The 15,756-nt window shown below is 37.5% G+C and overlaps 1 protein-coding gene across 1 annotated transcript in view; it reads right to left on the reverse strand.

The window, feature by feature from the left end:
• Positions 1-15,756, reverse strand: part of LOC100477251 (NXPE family member 4) — a 46,415-nt gene that overhangs the window by 16,613 nt on the left and 14,046 nt on the right. Inside the window, exons 2-3 of the mRNA XM_019807389.2 lie at positions 13,580-13,682; positions 11,907-11,939 (exon numbers count right to left, since the gene is read on the reverse strand). The gene's annotated coding sequence lies outside the window, so the exon portion shown is untranslated. The remainder of the gene's footprint in view (positions 1-11,906; positions 11,940-13,579; positions 13,683-15,756) is intronic.

Below are 15,756 nucleotides of genomic sequence, written 5' to 3' on the forward strand. Positions count from 1 at the left end.
TATGAAGGTAAAGAATAAAACACAGGCAAACTGTGAGCGTTTTGTTCAAACACAGCTGACTTTCACAGCTTAGAGATGCTATCCGCATGTGTCTAGGGATTTTCCTGGTCAGGTAAATGGACACGTTTGTTCGGATACTGCTGTGGTTGGTTTCCTGAACAACTTTAATGGATTTGAACAATCCGAACAGGAGAATAGAGGCATTAGGCCATCTACTCAATTTTTTGGCCAAAATTTGAGTAACAGTTTGGCCCGGCTGAGATGGTACCTTCAAGGCAGAATGAAGAAGAACTTACTTAAAAAATCACGAGCCGGCTTGCCCCTCACACTGGAATTCCTTCACTACTGAGACCCCTTCAGTCATATGGTGGTAGAGCAAGCATGTGCCCCTTTTCTTCCCCCATGGAAAACATGAATGATGTGGAGAAACTTAAACATGGATGTTTCAGAATGAAAAGTCTTCCATTTCATTATATAAATACAATTGTTTTCTTTGAATTTGTGAGAACGGACACAAAATATTTTCTTGTGATTTATTGCAGAATAACAGCTTGGCCTTTTGGGAATATGAATCATAGACCACTGTCTTAAAGTAACTTATGTTTGGAAACATTTTGGAATAATAATTGGTTTGGGAAAATGCCTTGTATTTCTAAATAAGAAAATAAAAGATTTCTTAATAAGAAAAACAATACATTGTTAAGGTACATCTTTTCTCTGCACCAGAACACTGCAGTAACAATTGTTATGGTCCAGATCTGCTGACGAAGCCTAAAATTAGTGGGTAGAAGTTTGAGGAGAACAAGAATATCTTCCCACTAATACACTTATTAATTTCAAAGTGAAAATAGTAACTTTACAGTGGGTAAAATCAACAGACACTGGCTTACCCCAGTGATCAGGTTAATACCAGCAGTTACAAGATCTTTTTTCATGAATTTTGTACCAAGAAGGACACATCAGTTCTGGGGTATTCTTGACAAAAATGCATGACCTCAATCTAATTATGAAAAAATATTGGATAGGACAAAATTGAGGGACTGTCTACAAAATAACTAATACTTTGGAAAGTGTCATGATGAGACTTGGTGAGCTAGGAGGATCCTGAGCTCACCTCTTCCCACAGACACAGAGACAAAAACCGCAGGTATTAAAACGAACTCCGAAGATGACCTGAGGACTGACAGAAGAGAGCTCCCACAGCTTGTCAGAGAGAAGGCCACATCTAAAAGGGTAGGAGGCACAGAGCCGTGGCTGGAAACCCAATCCCCGGCGTGACTAACCACAAATGGGAGGGACATCGCAAGAACAGAGGAGCAGAGGCTCAGACCCCACATGGGGCACCCCCCGCCCTGGAGACACACTCTGGAAAGATGAGTCTCCGTAACACCTGGCTTTGAAATACAGTGGGACTGACCTACAGAAGTTAAAAATCAATGCGCCTTCAATCTGGGAGCTTTAAAGATTAGTGGGACTTAACTCTGGCAGAGCAGGAAGGTGACAGAAAGCGGAGTCCCCACCCTTAAAGAGCCAGCATGTGAAAAAACTGTGAGACACAACACGGAAGCAGCGGTTTGAAAAGTGTCTGGGGTTTCCGGGAAGGAGACTTACTAATCTTGGGACATGTGCAGGAGGAGCAGGGATCTGTAGATGATTCCTTCAGAACAAAAGGGCTGGCAGGTGCTTTTCTTTGCCTTCTCCCAGCCCAGATAGCTGGATGCTCATGGGAAGCCAAGGCTAACCCTCTCCATCTATTTGCTATCACCATGTGCCCACTCCTGGGTTTCCCTTGTGGACCAGCTTGCCCAACCCCCTCACCTTGGCAGGTACCCCTCCAAAGTGGCTGCTACCTGGCCACATCCAGCAGTCAGTCCTGAGACTAGCACCCCTCAAAAGTGACTCATGCTCTGGGGCGGGATGGAGATAACCCCACACACCAGCACACACGCAGTTCCTGCAGCTTCGCCTCTGAGCTGGCTACGTAGGGAGCAAGCCCTGCCTTTCAGTGCACAGAGAGCCAGACTGAGGGCTGCCTGCACCCACCAGCAAGCCCAGGGCAGCTACACCCAGGCAGCTTAGCAGCCTTGGGAGTAAACCATGCCCAGTACACCCACCACCGATGAAATGGGTCATTGCAGCCAGTTGGGCTGAGTGTCAGCCTTACTCAATAGCATGCCTGCAGCAACTGAGGGTCAGCCACAACAGGAGAATGCATACAATCCACAAGGAGCACTTGGCTCTGGTTACAAAGGATTGGCTACAAGGCAACACAGGACCTCTTCCACCAAGGCAACTACTTTCAAGACCAGGAGACATAGCTGACCTACCTAATACATAGAAACAAACACAGAGATTTAGACAAAATGAGGAGACAAAGGAATGTGCCCAGGATGAAAGGACAAGACACAAATCACAGAAAAAGGGTTAAGTGAAATAGAGATAAGCAATATGCTTGATAAAGAGTTCAAAGTAATGATCTATTCATAGAGATACTCCCTGGACATGACAAAATAGTGGATGACTCAAGTAAGAACTTTAACAAAGAGGGAAAAAAGTTAAAGCTGAAGAATACAATGACTGAAATAAAAAAATACACTAGAGGAAATCAACAGCAGACGAGAGGATGCAGATGACAAATCAGCAATCTGGAAAAGAGTGTAATGGAAAGCGATCAAGCTGGAGAGTGAAAAGAAAAAATAATAAAGGAGAATAGGTCAAGGGACCTCTGTAACATCAAGTGTACTAACATTCACATTATAGGAATCCCAGTAGGAAAAGAAAGAGAACAGAATAGAAAATTCATTTGAAGAGATAAGAGCTGAAGACTTTCTTAATCTGGGGAAGGAAGCAGACATCCAGGTCCAAAACAGATGAACTCCCAACAAGATGAACCCAAGGAGATCCACACCAAAACAAATAATAATGAAAATGGCAAAAAGTAGTGATAAAGAGAGAATCTTCAAAGCAGCAAGGAAAAAAGCAAACAATTATACACACGGAACCCCCATTAACCTATCAGCTGATTTTGCATAAGAAATTCTGCAGGCCAGAAAACAGCGGCATGACATATTCCAAGTGCTGAGAGGAAAAACCCTACAACCAAGAATACCTGTCAAGGCTATCATTCAGAATTTAATGAGCTATAAAGAATTTCCCAGACTGGGGTGCCCAGCTGGCTTAGTCAGTAGAGCATGTGACTCTGGTCTCAAGGTTGTAAGTTCGAGTCCCACGTGGAGTACAGAGATTACTTAAAAAAAAATCTTTAAAAAAATAGAATTTACCAGACAAATGAAAGTTGAAAGAGTTCTTCACCACGAAACAAGCCTTATAAGAAATGTTAGAGGGAAAGCTTCAAGTAGAAGGAAAAGGCCACAACTAGAAGTAAGGAAATTATGACAGAAAAAAAATTTCATAGGTAAAAGCAAACATGTAGTAAAGATAGATCAGTCACTAATAAAGCCGGTATAAAGGCTAAAAGAAAAAATCAATTATATTTATAAAAATTAGTCAAGGAATACACAAAAAAGATGTAAAATATGACATAATATACATTAAACATGGAAGGGGAGTAAAAATGTAGTGCTTTCATAAATTATTTGAACTTAAATGACCATCAATTTATCATAGACTGCTAAACACATAAGATGTTAATATGAACCCCATGGTAACCACAAAACAAAAACCTATATTAGATACACAAAAAAAAACAAAGAGAAAGGAACTCAGGCACTAACACTAAAGAAAACCATCAAACTACAGGGGAAGGCAGAGAGGAAGAATGAAACAGAGGAGAACAACAAAAATAAGCAGAAAACAATTAAGAAAATGGCAACAAGTACTTACCTAAAAATAATTACTTTAAATGTAAATAAACAAATTGCCCCCATCAAAAGACATAGGATGACTGAATGGTTAAAAAACAACAACAACAACATGACCCATCTATATGCTGCTACAACAGACTCACCTCAGACCTAAAGATGTATACCAAGTGAAAGTGAAGGGGTGGTAAAAGATAATTCGTGCAAATCGAAGCAGAAAAAAATGCCAGGGTAACGGTACTTTTATCCGACAATATAGACTTTAAAACAAAGACTTAACAAGAGACAAAGAAGGGCCTCACATAAAGATATAATAAAGGAATCACTCCAACAACAGGATATAACAATTGTAAATATCAATGCACCTCACACTGGAGCATCTATCTACATAAAGCAAATATTAACAGACCTAATGGAAGACATTGACAGTAATACAGTAATAGTAGTGAATTTGACACCCCATTTACATCAATGGATATGTCATCCAGACAGATAATCAAGAAGAAGACAATGGCTTTGAATGGCACATTAGACCAGATGGACTTAACAGATATATACAGAACATTTCCATCCAAAAGTAGCAGAATACACATTCTTTGCAAGTGCACATGGAACATTCTCTAGGAGAGATCACATGTTAGGTCAAAAAACAAGTCTCATTAAATTTAGGAAAATTAAAATTACATCAAGCATTTTTTTTTCTGGCCACAATATAAAACTAGAAATTACAAAGAAATTGGAAACAAGCAAACAAACAAACATGGAGGCAAACAACATGTTACAAAACAACCACTGGGTCAAAGAAAATCAAAGAGGAAATTTAAAAAACAAAGACAAGTGGAAATGTAACAGTTCAAAATCTTTCAAATGAAACAGCAGCAGTTCTAAGAAGGAAGTTGATAGCAATACAGGTCTATTTCCAGAAAAATCTTAAGTAAACAAATAAAACTTACATCTTCAGGAACTAGAAAAAACAGAGCAAACAAAACCCAAAGTTAGCAGAATGAAAAAAATAATAAAGATTAAAGCAGAAGTAAATGAGATCGAGACAAAAAAAATAAAATAGAAAATACCAATAACACCAAGAGCTGGTTCTTTNAACCCAAAGTTAGCAGAATGAAAAAAATAATAAAGATTAAAGCAGAAGTAAATGAGATCGAGACAAAAAAAAATAAAATAGAAAATATCAATAACACCAAGAGCTGGTTCTTCGAAAAATAAACACAATTGATAAACATTTAGCCAGATTCATCAAGGAAAAAAAAGATACATGACACAAATAAGAAATGAAAGAAAAGAAATAACAATGAACACCACATAAATACAAAGAATTATAAGAAACTATGAAAAATTATGTATCGACAAATTGGAAGCCTAGGGAAATCGATGAATTTCTAGAAATGTAATCTTCCAAGACTGATTCAAGAAGAAATAGAAAATCTGGGGCGCCTGGGTAGCGCAGTCGTTAAGCGTCTGCCTTCGGCTCAGGGCGTGATCCCAGCGTTCNCGAAAAATAAACACAATTGATAAACATTTAGCCAGATTCATCAAGGAAAAAAAAGATACATGACACAAATAAGAAATGAAAGAAAAGAAATAACAATGAACACCACATAAATACAAAGAATTATAAGAAACTATGAAAAATTATGTATCGACAAATTGGAAGCCTAGGGAAATGGATGAATTTCTTGAAATGTAATCTTCCAAGACTGATTCAAGAAGAAATAGAAAATCTGGGGCGCCTGGGTAGCGCAGTCGTTAAGCGTCTGCCTTCGGCTCAGGGCGTGATCCCAGCGTTCCCGGGATCGAGTCCCACATCAGGCTCCTCTGCTGGGAGCCTGCTTCTTCCTCTCCCACTCCCCCTGCTTGTGTTCCCTCTCTCGCTGGCTGTCTCTCTGTCACATAAAAAAATAAAATCTTAAAAAAAAAAAAAAGAAATAGAAAATCTGAACTGATAGATTTCTAGTAACAAAATTGAATCAGTAATCCAAAAACTCCCAAGAAACAGAAGTCCAGGGCCAGATATCTTCACAGATGAATTCTACCAAACATTTAAAGAAATATTCTCTTGAATTATTCCAAAAAAATAAAAGAGGAAGGAAAACTTCTAAATTCATTCTATAAGACCACTATTACCCTGATACCATAGCCAAAGACCCTACCAAAAAAAGAAAAAAAACAAAAAACAAAAAAACTATAGGCCAGTATCCCTAATGGACATAGATACAAAAATGCTCAAAAAATATTAGCAAATCAAATTGAACAATACATTAAAAGGATTATTTACCATGATAAAGTGAGATTTATTCCAGGAATGCAAGGATGGGTCAATACTTGCAAATCAATCAATGTGATACAACACATTAACAAGAGGAAGGATAAACCATGTGATCATTTCAATACGCAGAAAAGCACTTGACAAAAGTCAACATCCATTCATGATAAAAGCTTTCAACAGAACGGGTTTGGAGAGAACACACCTCGACACAATAAAGACCAAATATGAAAAACCCACAACTAACATCATATTCAAAGGTGAAAAACTGAAAGCTTTTCTTCTAAGATGAGGACCAAGATGAAGATGTCTACTCTTGCCACTTTTATTCAACATAGTACTGGAAGTGTGAGCTTCAGAAATCAGACAAGAAAAAGAAATAAAAGGTATCTACAATGGTAAGGAAGAGGTAAAGTGTCACTATTTGCAGATGATATAATATTATACAAAGACTCCTTCAAAAATGATTAAAATAAATGAATTCAGTAGTTATAGGATACAAAATTAATGCACAGAAATCTGTTGCATTTCTATATACTGATAACAAAGTAGGAGAAAGCGAAATTAAAAATATAATCCCATTAACAATTGCACCAAAAAGAATAAAATACCTAGAAATAAATGTAACCAAGGTGGTGAAAGAACTTTACTCTGAATATTAGAAAACATTGATGAAACAAATGGAAGATGATACAAATGGAAGTATAGTCCATGCTCATGGATTAGAAGTAATATTGTTAAAATGTCCATACTGCTCAAAGCAACCTACTGGATTCAATGCAATCCTTATCAAAATACCAGTAGTATTTTTCTAAGCACTAAATCCAATAATCCAAAAGACTCTTAACAGCCAAAGCAATCTAGAGACAGGAATAGAGCTGGAAATATCACAATTCTGGATTTCAAGATATACTACAAAACTATAGCAGTCAAAACAGTATGGTACTGGCACAACAGAAACATAGATCAATAGAACAGGACAGAGAGCTCAGTAATTAACCCACACTTTTATTATCAATTAATCTATGACAATGGAGACAAGATTATGCAATAAGAGAATGACTATCTCTTTAATAAATGATGTAATTGCGTGGACAGCTAATGCAGAAGAATGAAATGGGGTCACTTGCTTACATCATATACAAAAAGAAACTCAAAATAGATTAAAGACTTAAATGTGAGGCGTGCAAGCATAAAACTCTTAAAGGGAAACAGATGTAGTGATCTCTTGGACACTGGCCTTAGCAACATATTTATGGCTTTATCTCCCCAGGACGGAAAATGAAAGCAAAATAAACTATCGGTACTACATCAAAATAAAAAGGTTTCCACAGCAAAGGAAACAATAAAATGAAAATGTAACCTACTGGATGGGAGGAGTTATTTGCAAATGACATATCTGAAAATGGATTAATACCCAAAATATATAAAGAACTTATATAGCTCAACATCAAAAAATAAATAAAATAAAATGGGCAGAGGACCTGAATAGACATTTTTCCAAACACATCCAGATGGCCAACGGGAACATGAAGAGATGCTCAACATCACGCATCATCAGGGAAATGCACATGAAAATACAACAGAATACCACCTCACACCTTTAGAATGGTTGTATCAAAAAGACAAGGAATAACAAATGTTGGAGAGGACGTGGAGAAAAGGGAACACTTGTGCACTGTTAGTGGGAATGTAAATTGGTGTAATCTCTATGGAAAAGAGTAGGGAGGTTCCTCAAAAAATTAAAAATAGAAATACCATTTGATCCAGTAATCCCACTGCTGGATATTTACCCCCAAAAATGAAAACTCTAATTCAAAAAGACATAGGGACCCTTATGTTTATTACAGCATTATTTATAATAGCCAAGATATGGAAGTAACCAAAGTGTCCATCGATAGATGAATGGGTAAACAACATGTGATGTGTGCACGCATACACACACACACACACACACACACACACACGCACACACAGGAATATTATCCAGCCATAAAAAGAAATGAGTTCTTGCCATTTGCATCAATATGGATGAACAGAAAATATACTACACTAAGTGAAATAAGTCAGAAAGACAAATGTGATTTCACTTATATGTGGAGCCTAAAAACCAAACAAACCAACCAACAAACCCTCAAAGAGAAACACTCATAAATCCTGAGAACAAGTTGGTGGATGCCAGAGGGGAAGGGGAGTGGGGAGACAGGTGAAACAGGTAAAGGAGATTAAGAAGTACACTTACAGGTGTGAAGTATCTAAGTCAGATGAAGAGTACGGCATAGGGAATACAGTCAGTAATATTGTAATGATGTTGCGTGGTGACTGCCCCTGTTGTGGTGAGCACTGAGTAATGTACAGAATGGCTGAATCACTTGCTGTACGCCTGAAACTAATATAACAGTGTATGTCAACTACAATTTAAAAAAAACCTTTATGATCATGAAAAGCAGTGTAAAACTTTCAGAGTTTGGAAGAGATTAAGGAGATGATGATTAAATGCAATGTGGGATCATGGCGTGGGCTCTGGAACAGAAAAGGGACATTAATGGAAAAAACGGTGAAATTCAAATAAAGTCTGTAGTTTATGTAATAGTCACTAATGCACCAATGTTAATTTCTTGATTTTGTACACTGTACAATAATTATACAAGATGTTATTATGTGAAGCTGGCTGAAGCATATATAAGAATGCTCTATACAGTTTTTGAAAACCTTTCTATACTTATAAAATTATTTAAATAATTTAAGGGCACCTGGGTGGCTCAATTAGTTTAGCATCTGCCTTCGGCTCAGGTCATGATCCTGGGGTCCCGGAGTTGAGCCTGTGTCAGGCTCTCTGCTCAGTGGGGAGCCTGCTTCTCCCTCTGCCCCTCCCCCCACCCCGGCTCATGGGCACACTCTCTCTCTCTCTCTCAAATTATATCTTTATAAAATTTTTTTAAAACTTTCTCAAATGGTGAAATAGATTTCTCCATGAAATGAGTCATTTTCCCTATATTGCCTACCAAATAAATTTAGCAAGTAATTTATCATGTCCACACAAATTGGTGCCAGCTCTTCTATCATTTCATGTTGCCATGTATACATGGTAGAGTTCTAGGCTCTTCATCTTGCTTGGTATGTTTTTCATCTATGAATATTACACTTTTTAAAAAAATATTTTATTATGTATGTATGTATCTATCTGTCTGTCTATTTATTTATTTATTTTAGAGAGCCTGATGTGGGGCTTGATCCCACCACCCCAACATCATGACCTGAGCAGAAATCAAGTTGGATGCTTAACTGACTGAGCCACCCAGGTGCCCTGTTTTTTTTTTTTAAACATGTCTTTATATATTTTCTGGGGTAAATTTACTTTTGATGCTCTAAATTTTCAAAATTAGCTATGCAATGTATATTTCTGTTCCCATGTTGTTAAGAACCAGTGTCGCTAGAGTGAGGTAGTGAGATGGAATACTAAAGGGATGCTGGTTCCTTCATTTGATCCAGCACTGGGTATGCTGAAGGGAGAAGATGGTATATTTGACATTAGTAAAAACTGTACAAAATCCCTAGAAAATCCAAGATAAATGGATTCTGGTGCCCCTGGTGGAGGTCAGGATTTAGGAAGAGGAAGCTAAGCCAGGGCAGGAGAAAGCTGGCAGTCAGGAACACGGAAAAGATTGAGGCAAGCCTTCTGGGTCCTTTTAATTCCCTTGCAATGCCCTGGTTCAAACATCGATTGCTACCCTGTGACTGTAGGGAGAGAAGCAGCAGCACCAAGTTTCAGTACCCACCTGGAGGCAGTGCAGTAGCACCCGGCGCCGCGAGAGAAACCTGAGGGCAGGGAGGAGAAGCCTGCAGGTGCACATGAGGGAGTTAGCCCTCAGCTTTCACTCCTCCCCTATTGCTACCCGCGGGGACGCTGCTGTCATTTTATGCAGGACGGTACTTTATTGTGTGGGATTTCTCCATGCCTATAGCATGTTTAATATTCCCAATCCCTTGCCCAAAATGCTTTGGCAACAGTGTCATGACAGCAGCCCCCGAATGCCCTTCACACATTTCCAAATAGCATTTTTGGTTGAGAAGCTGTGGTTTAGAGGATTAGGTTCCAAGAGGATGACAGCTCTTGGGAAAAACTGTGCTTCGGTGGAGGCACAGAAAAGTCACTTGAGATCAGTGTCACATTATGTGTGCGTGAGCAACTGGAAATTGTGGAGGAAAAATCAAAATAGGCTCTTAGCCCTAAAGAACTCTTCTAAGAATCTCTGTAAACTCACTCCACCAAGGGCACAAGCTAGGGCTTGGAGTTTGGCCTATTCTCCGAGGGAGACATGACTGTTGACAGTAACAGATAATCCCAAGGAAATGTGGCATCACAGGAAGAATAATGAGACAACTGAGGGGACACCCACTATGTAAGAAAGGGAAAAAGTAATGGACCACATCGAGCAAGAATTAGAGTTATCACATCATTAGAGAGAGAGAGAGCAAGTGGAGATACTGATTGTCTGACTGGAAAGCAGAAAATGAGCAGTCATTAAAAAAAAAGAAACAGTTGAAGATTCTCAGTCTGAAATAAATAATATCTGCCATAAAGGATAGTCTGATGTAAGAGTAGAATGCATACAGAAGGCCAATTAGGAAACTGAAAGATCAGGTTGAGGAAATCTCAGAAATCACCAAGGAGTAAAGAGTTGAAAGAATACGAAAGACAAGTTAAAAGATATGGAGCAGAGAAATAAATAGGTCAACATGTGTACAAATCCCAGAAAGGCAGGGTAAAATCCACGTAAACAAGCAGAGACACTACCTTACTTTTAAGTACATGTGAAAATAAAAAATAACCACACACTGGGTCACAAGGAAAACCTCAACAACTGTTTAATTCATTATTTAAATGTAAATCACAATGAAATCACAACAAAATTTTACAGTGATTAATAATGAAATTCCCTTTATCGAATGTTGTAGAATGCCACCAAGTTATACTGAGAGGGAAATACCTAACTGTATATATAGCTATTAAATAGCAGGAAGAATTAAGACCAAATGAGCTAGAGGTCAATGTCAGGAATAGTACAGGAATAGCACAGTAAGATTGAAGAAGTAAGGAAATCATAAGTAAAAGAGCAGATGTTACTAGGAGATAGAACAGGGGCTCCTGGGGGGCTCAGTCCGTTGAGCAGCTGACTCTAGATTTCAGCTCAGGTCATGATCTCAGGGACCTGGGATTGAGCCCCACTTTGGGCTCCATGCTCAGCGGGGAGTCTGTTTCTCCCTCTGCCCCCCCCCCAGGCCCTGCTCGCGCTCTCTTTCTCAAATAAAAATCTTTAAAAAAAAAAAGAAAGAAAGAAAAAAGAAAGGAGCAATAATCAACAGAATAAAAAGCTTAATTCTTAGAACAAATCTAAAAAGTGAGTAAATTTCCAATAAATTTGATCAATAGAAAGGGAAAATATACAAACAATTTGGGGGAATAAAAAGGGTTTAGTACAGCTGATACAAAGACTTTTGAAATCATGAGAGAATACTAAAATAACTATATCAATACATTTCCAAAGCTTGGCACAGGAACTATTTTCAAAATATATGACAATGAAATTGATGGGAGAAGAAATAAACTCAAAAAAGGTAATCATTCTGTGCACAGTACCTTCCTTCCAAGGACTGCAGCATAAGGGTAGGGGGTGGGGAGTAACTTCGACAGTAGGGAAACCTGACAAAGAACCTCAGCCAGGTGACCAAGGTCAACATCGGTAGTGACAAACCATATGGATGAGATGTACCTTTGATATACAGTGATAAAAATGACACCTCACCTCTGTAGTTTTCTCCAAAGCCATAACTTCAACCTACATGAGAAAAATACCAGGTAAATCCCAATTGATGGACATTTTATGTAACATAGCTGATCAGCACTCCTCAAAATCAAGTCATCAAAAACAAGTAAAGTCTGAAAAACTATTATGGCCAAAAGGAATTTAACAAGACATGTCAGCTAAATGTAACACGGCATCTTGGAACAGAAAAAGGACATTAGATACAAACTAAAGGAATCTGAATATAGTTTTTAGTTAATGATCATGTATCAATATTGGCCAATTATAAGAATATACCATAAAATATGTGTTATCACAGTAACATATGCTACATATATGTATGTTTATATCATAATATAAATGTTTGATGATAATATGTTAATAATACAAGAATGCAAAAGTATTTGGGAACTCTGTACTATCCTCACCATTTTTTTGTAAATCTAAAACTATTTTAAAAATTTTAATTTATTAAGGGGCGCCTGGGTGGCACAGCGGTTGGGCGTCTGCCTTTGGCTTAGGGCGTGATCCCGGCGTTGTGGGATCGAGCCCCACATCAGGCTCTTCTGCTATGAGCCGGCTTCTTCCTCTCCCACTCCCCCTGCTTGTGTTCCCTCTCTCGCTGGCTGTCTCTCTCTCTGTCGAATAAATAAATAAAATCTTAAAAAAAATTTTTTTAAATTTATTAAAAATTTTAGTGTGATGACTAAAGAATATACATTCATAATAAAACTTCTCCAACCTGTACCACAAGCACGAGTTTTACTTGATCTACCCTTTTTACCTATGTTATAGAAACTATTTAGAAATAGAAAAAAAGACTGAAAATTCCTCACACTATTTTGTGAGGAAAGTAAAGAAAGGAAAAATTAATTTTTTCACTAGACAGACCTGAATAACCCTCAGTAGATGACTACCTAATTGCATTCTGTAATATACGGGGAAGAAAACTGTCATGGCTTCGTTTTGTCCCAGGAAGACAATGATGGACGTCCACTGTATTTTGCCATGAGACACCCAACTCAGAACCCCAGGGTCCATATGGAGCTTATTTTAAGATGAAGACATTTGAGATTCAATAGATGTGGATAGAAGCCTTCTTACAGCATTCTTTATCTGATAAAGAGCAGCAACTTCCGGGAAAGGAGGCTACCATAAATGCCCCAGGGGCACCTGCATAAACCAACATTATCGCAAACTTTCTTATAATTTGTTCTTCTAAAAAACTGGTTGTCTTTCCTAAAGAAACCTATTTGTTCTTCCCCAAGAGCCTTTTCTCCCTCCTCCCCTTTTCCTTAATAAATTAGATGGATAAGCCTCCAACCTTAAACATTTAATAAGACAGCTACTTTTTGTTGGCTCCCCTATGCACATACATAAATCGTGTTTTCTTCATGTTACTCTGTCTTTTGTCAGTGTAATTCACAGGACTCCCGTTGCTAAGCAGGAGGGAATAGAGGAACAGTTTTTCCTTCCTGACAACCCCATTAACATTTAGATGAAGGAAATGTGATCCTTTCACTTGATGCTGAAAAAAGTCAATAAAATGCAATGCTCATTTATAATTAAAAAATAAAACAATGTAAAAACCTCTCAGCAAACTAGAAATAGAAACTTGATTAGTATAATAAAAGATATTTATTAAAACCCTACATCCAATACATTACGCTTACCTGTAATATTTTAGAAGAATTTACACTAGTTAGGAAGAAATTAAAATTGTCACCACAACTTTTACTCAATGTTTTCCTGGAGTTGTAGCAAAAGTAGGAAGACCTAAAAGGGGGGGGGGAAATGACAAGAAGAGACAAAATGAGAAAATTGTCTGTTTTATGATAACATAAAAGTCCACATTGATAAAGCCACAAATTATTAGAAGTAACAAGAAAGTTTGGTCACAGTGTTTGATATAAGATTATGAGTTGAATTTTGTCTCCCCAAGATTGACTTCTACCTGAAATTTCAGATGGTGACCTTATTTGTAAAGAGGGCCTTTGCAGATGTAATTCATTAAGAAGCTCAAGATGAAATCATTCTCAGTTTAGATGAGGCCCCAAATTTAATGAGTGATGTCTTCAAAAAAGACAAGAGGACACAGAAAGAAGGAGGTCCTGTGAAGATGGAAGTAGAGATTGGAGTTACATTGCCACAAGCCAAGGAATGCCTGGGGTCACTAGAAGCTGAGAGTGGCAAGCAGGGATTCCTCCCTGAAGTCTTCAGAGGGAGCATGGCCCTTCTGACACCTTGATTTCAGACTCCTGGCTTCCAAAACTATGAGAGACTCAATTTAGGTTGCTTCAGCCACACAGTTGGTGGTACTTTGTCATGGTAGCCCTAGGAAATTAATCCACATATAAAAATCAATCGTATTCTGAAGCAGTAACAACGACCAATTGAAAATATATTAGTAAAAACTGTATTTGCAGTAACATATAAAATTAACACAAGATATAAAAGATTCTTACGGACGTTATAAAATGTTAAAGGACAAAAGGCAGGAATAAGTGGAATAGTAGGTCATGTTTATCAATAGGAAAGATTAGAAAGATCGTAATTCTTCCCCAAATTCTATCAGATCTCTGTAAGCTGATTCCAATTATTATATAGAAGAGCAACAAGGACGAACATAAGTAACCAAATCTGCAGAAGAAAATCAAAATAAAGGGCCTACCCTGCCAGATATCAATTTATTAAAAAGCAATTATAATTAAGACTGTGGCATTTGCACAACTATAAACAAACTGACCACCATGATAGAACACAAAGCCCATAAACCAACTTACTAAGAAAGTTTGATAAATAAGAAGGTATTGTTACAAACTGGGGGAAAGGATACACAATTCATAAATGATTGCTCATAGTGGGGGGAAATTGTTATATCTTCTTGTTGGATTGATCCCTTTATAATTATGTAATGCCCTTCAATTTTGTTATAGCCTTTGTTTTAAAAGTTTATTTTGTCTGATTGAAGTGTTACAATTCCAGCTTTTCTCCCCCCAGTATATTTACATGGAAGGTGTTTTCCATCCATTCACTTTCAGTTTGAGTCTTCAGGCGTGAAGCGAGTCTCCTGTAGGCAGCACATAGACGGGGCTTATTTTATTTTATCCATTCAGTTACCCTATTTCTTTAGATTGGAGGATTCAACCCATTTACATTTAAAGTAATTACTGCTAGGTAATGTAATGACTTCCATTTTCTTAATTGTTTTCTGGTTGTTTATGTCGTTTTTCTCTTTTCTTGCTCTCTTCCTTCATGGTTTGATGGCTTTCTTCAGCGCTATACTTGGGTTCCCTTCTCTTTATCATGTATCTGTTACAGATTTTTGTTTTGTGGTTACCATGAAGTTGATATATAATATCCAAAACATAAAGCAGTGTATATTAAATTCATAGTTGTTTTGTACATATTATAAAAACTACATTTTTACTCTCCATGTTCTATGTACGTGATGTTATATTTTATATCTTTTTATTTTTGTGAGTTCCTTAATTTTTTAGATTCACTTTTCCACTTTGGTCTTTTAGTCGCTTTATGAGTGATCCATCTACTACCTTTATTGTGTTTGCTTTAGCTCGTGAAAGTTTTTTTCCATAATTTTCTTACTCCTAGTTCTGGCCTTTTCTTTTCCCCTTGAAGAAGTCCCTTTTACATTTTTAAGGCTAGTTTACTGGTGACAAACCTCTTTAACCTTTGTCTGGCAAATGCTTTATGTTTCCTTCCACTTTGAACAATAATCTCGCCAGGTAGAGTATTCTTGATTGTAGGTTTTTTTCTTTTTCAGGAGTTTGAATAGATCATGGCACTTTCTTCTGGCGTACAAAATTTCTGTTGAAAAATCAGCTCCTAG

This window comes from Ailuropoda melanoleuca, chromosome 8 (assembly GCF_002007445.2).
Source record: "Ailuropoda melanoleuca isolate Jingjing chromosome 8, ASM200744v2, whole genome shotgun sequence".
Classification (NCBI taxonomy): Eukaryota; Metazoa; Chordata; class Mammalia; order Carnivora; family Ursidae; genus Ailuropoda; species Ailuropoda melanoleuca.